Genomic DNA, 5,077 nt, shown 5'->3' with positions numbered 1-5,077 from the left:
AGGGAGGGGAAAAATGAGGAGTTGATACCAAGGGCTCAAGTAGAAAGCAAATGTTTTGAGAATGATCATGGCAACAAATGTACAAATGTGCTTGACACAATGGATGTATGTCTGGATTGTGATAAGAGTGTACGAGCCCCCAATAAAATGATTTATAAAAAAGAGAGAGATACATATTAGCTAGAGTGAAGGTAAAGGCAAGATACAAAATTCTGGTGATCAACACAGTATCACTAAGGAAAAGGAAGACGTGGAGAGGTACCCAAAAGTCACAGGTAACAAAGGTAAACAGGATGACATACCCAACCCTGCATTATCAGTCATAATAAACATTAATTTACAGGTGGATCCTCAGGCTGACAGGCAAGATGAACAAGTATAGATAGGCAAAACATCATGATCACGTGGAGATTTGACAAAAAATATTACAGTACACGTTGTATTAATTTTGTGTGGAATGACTATGCAGCAGTTAACAAATTACCAAAAAGATAGGAATTAGGGTTTTAGTTGAGAATTAAAACACAATGGGGAGTCAGTGAAACATTACAACAACAACATTAAAGGACCACAATCAATTTAAAACAGAAAAAGGCATGAGCCGTGTAAGCTGACCAATCAACAAGCAATAAAAATTCCGAAGTGTTTAGACTCTCTTTTTTGGGTTATCATCCAGTCACGGTGGGCCATATGGTTGGTTAACTTAGATAATCAACTGGTAATGTTATAGACATATTGATCCTATATCCCATAGAAATCTACTCTTACGGATTTTCACAGTGGAGTGAGGGAATAAGATGGGTCAAGTCCACACATTTGCTGGCCAGAGATGTAGATAGCATTGAACCAGCTGCCCTCAAGTCAATTCTGACTCCTTGCTCTCATATGTGTGTTTGAGTAGAATTGTGCTCCAAGGCTTGGTCTTAGTGGTTGATGTCTGGGAAATAGATTGCCAGGTCTTTCCTTTGATGCTCTTTTGGGTGGATTTCAACAGTAAACCTTTTGTTTACTCACCAAGTGTGTTGACCATACATACCACCCCACTCCAGCGCCTAGATACATTATCTATTCACCCATGTGTTTTAAGATAAAATTTTCACAGCGAAATGTCTGTTTCAAAAAACCATATATCCAGTTGTATTAAGTTAGAATGATGAACACTGTTGAATAATTCTCAATGGAAAAGCAGCTTTATACATTCTTGTAATTCTCAGAGAATGATTCTCTTATTAATAAGCATCCACTATGCAATATGCATCAAGCAAAGTAACAATTTCACTTTCTCAGACAAATAACAATTTGATCTAAGTATTAGGGTGACACATCTATTTTGTGATTATTTTAAAAAGTTACTTAGGTTTTCAGTTGACTTAAAACAGAAAATCTAAAGGTATAAACCTTTTATCATTAATCCCCCAAGATTCTCATCCCAATACAGCAATAATTTTGAGCTTCTGTCTCCTAAGGCCTTTTAAAGATTTGTACTTACAGTTGCCTCTGCCTGGCTCATTCCTTGGGCACTAGTTTATTTTATTGAATATAACCACAGCCGTATTTGTTCTGCAGGAGAGATTTGACAGTCTGTGGACTGTCTGTTATTTGTTAGCACAGTGAGGGACATCGTCAGTCCCTAGGTGAAAGTTAATAGTGCAGAGCAGAGCTTTTGTGTTTGACTTGGTTGGGAACAACATTTTTAAAAATTCAGGGCTTTTCACTCTTTTGTGTAGTATTCCCTTTTTGCTTGCCCATAAATCAGGTTTGTATTTATCATACTTAAGTGGAGTACTATTGGTTTTCCAGAGTGTAGAGTGCTAATTATGGTTCTTAGTCTAAAAAAGTAAATAGTTTTTCACCTTACACTTTGAATAGGAGCCTCTACCATACTAGTTTGAGTCTTTAAGTCAGAACAATGGGAAGTTGCTATTGATATTGAATGTTTACTCACATGGAATAATTAAAATCTTCTGGTTACTTGCTATGTGATGGAAAGGAAGACAATTTTTGGTGAATAATAAGCTATCTGAATGGAACGAGCCTTCTTATAATAACATAAAATAACATAATTATATGTTAAATTAGCCAGAAGTAATTCCGCCTCTGTAAGACTTATAAGGATATCCAATAGGCTTCTTTCAAATACCATTTTACACTTGATTAGCTTTAACTCTCCTTCTTGTGGAGTGGGGAGATAAGTTAATATTGGCTTTATCCTTTATTTTTCTATGATAATATCTACATTTGACTCTGAAAAATGGTCCCTCCTCCTTTGATTGCTTGCTTTCATCATTGATGAGTAAGTTCAAAGTCATCACTAAATTCTGCCATTTTTACTTCCTAAGAGTCTTTGGCATCTGTTTACCTTTCTATACTCATGCCACTATCATGATACCAAGGCGCTCCTATGGTGTAATTGGTTAAACATTGAGCGGCTAATCTCAAGATTGGTGGTTCAAATGCACAAGATTCTCCACAGAGAAAGATGAGGATGTCTGCACTCATCAGTACAGTCTTAGAAATGCTATCGAGCCGTTCTACTCTGTTTTATAGGGTAGCTATGAACCAGAATCTACATGATGGCAATGGATGATGGTACCATTATCCTGATATTGTATCAACTTGGGCTATTCATTTCAAATAAATCAGAATCACTGCAAACACCTTCACAAATTGTTCCCCATACTGTACCAGAGTAATATTGGGGTGTGTGTGTGAGGGAATCTGATAATATCATTTTAAAATGAAATGCTATGTTAGTTCCAATAACTTCTGGAATAAAGAAGGGGAGATCTTTATTAACAAAGTGTGCTGCATGACTCTTATGCAATAGGTTTTTTTTATAGAACCATTGTGTTCCAGCTAGCAATTTTCTATCAATTTCTCTTAAGTGTGATGACTTGCATGTTGCTATGATGCTGGAAGCTGTGCTTCTAGTATTTCAAGTACCAGCTAGCGCACCTGCCCCACAGGAGACAGATGAGGATGTTTGCTCTTATAGTTTCAGTGGAACTCACAGAATAAGGACCGATTGGGAAGGAGGAGGAATCAGTCAGCCAAAGTGCTGGTAGATGAGCCCTTCAGGTTGGAATGCATACAGAATAGACCTGGGGAATCACTGCCACCCCAAAGTAGAATCCATCTTAATGACACGGATGAAATCAAGCTTTCTTTCATGGCCTTCCTTTGCCTTTGGAGCACTTCTCAAAATGCGAAGATACAGCTAAAAACATCCAATAATGGAACATAGAAATTAAGAAGTTGAAACTAGGAACATTTGGAATAATAAAAATGAAATACAACCCATAAAGATTGACATCCTATGCATTAGTAAACTTAAATAGTCTGGTATTGGCCACTGTGGATCGAACAATTGTATGGTTTACTATTGAGTGTAATGACAAATTCCAAAGGAATGGCATCACATTCATTGTCAAAAAGGATGTTTCAAGATCTAATTTGAAGAACAATTGTGACTATGATAAAGTAATCTCTGTATGCCTACAAGGAAGTCCAGTTAATAGAACTACTATTGAAACGAACTCACCAACCCCTAAAGCTAGTGTTGAAGAAGTATACCAACTTCTTTAGTCTGAAATTGATTAAACACGAAATCAGAAAAACATTGGCAATTGGAATGCAATGACAGTTGGAAACAAAGAGGATGGCTGAGTTGGCAATTATAGCTTTGGTGATAGAAATAGAGGTGGGCATTATACGGTACAATTTTTCAATACCGACTAATTCTTCATCACAAATACTGCTATTCAACATCATAAACCGTGACTGTATTCATGTCTCTTGCCAGATAGAACACACAAGAATCAAATTAACTGCATTTGTGGGATGAGACGATATCAACAACCAAAAAAAGGAGTAGGTGCCGACTGGAATAGAACATCAATTATTCATGGGCAAGTTCAGTTTGAAGCTGAAGACAATGAACATAAGTTCATGAGGGCCAACATATGACCTTGAGTATATCACCTTTAACTTTAGAGAATGTCTCACGAGCCAATCTGACCCACTGGACACTCATGACAAGCTGTGTCGTGGCAATCAGAACACTTCTCGAATAAAGCAAAACGTCATTGTCGAGAATGAAAATACCAAAGTGGATGTCAGAAAAGATTCTGAAACTTATTCTTGGAAGTTGAGTAGCTAAAGCAATGGGGAAAAATATGAATAGAGCTGAATAGAACATTTCAAAGGATAACTAGAGCAGACAAAGTAGAGTATTATAATGAAATTGCATTATATTATAAAATGTACAAAGACCTAGAGCCTTTGAAGAACGTGCTGATGAAGATCAACCAGTGTTATTGCAATTCAATGTAAAAATAATCAAATCCTCACAACTGACCAATAAACAGCATTATGAGGATTGGAGAAAAGATTGAAGTAGTCCATGATTTCATTTTATTTTGGTCCACAATCAATTCTCATGGGAGCAGCAGCCATGAAAAAAAATGGTCTTTTGCATTGGGCTTTATTTGCTGTGCTCTAACTTTTTAAGGTGTTGAAAAGCCAGGATGTTACCTTGCAAAGTAAGGTATATGTGACCCATGGCATAGCATTTTCAGTTATGTCTTATAGATATAAAAGTTAGCTGTCAAATCAGGAAGACCACAAAGGAATTCTTGCATGTTCATGATGGTATTGAAAAGGAATGTGGACAGTACCCGGGGCTGTCAAAGAACAAACAAATCTGTCTGGGCAGAAGCACACCCTGAGACTCAAAGATGGAAAGATCCGGAAAATGGACATCTTACTGGCGAAGGAAAGGGGCTGCAAAGCAGAAGAAAATCGCCATGGAAATGGAGCGAGGCAATACTTGCAACTATGGCTTCAAATATAGGAGCCATTATAAAGACGGTGCGGGATCAGGAAGTGCTTTCTTCCCTTGTGCATAGTTGGAACCAACTGGATTTACAGCAATCCTGACTTAACAGCCACAGAGGCTCACAGGCTCCGATCTTGACAGCAGCAGATCTTCCTTGCTTTCTGCCCTGAAGCGTCTGGTTGGTTCCAAGCACAGACCTTTCAGTTAGCAGCTTAGTGTGTAACCTCGAAGGAAGGTGCC

The sequence above is a fragment of the Echinops telfairi genome, unplaced genomic scaffold (assembly GCF_000313985.2).
Source record: "Echinops telfairi isolate 266 unplaced genomic scaffold, ASM31398v2 ScPeMD7_31;HRSCAF=116, whole genome shotgun sequence".
NCBI lineage: Eukaryota > Metazoa > Chordata > Mammalia > Afrosoricida > Tenrecidae > Echinops > Echinops telfairi.
This window is presented reverse-complemented; position numbering follows the sequence as displayed.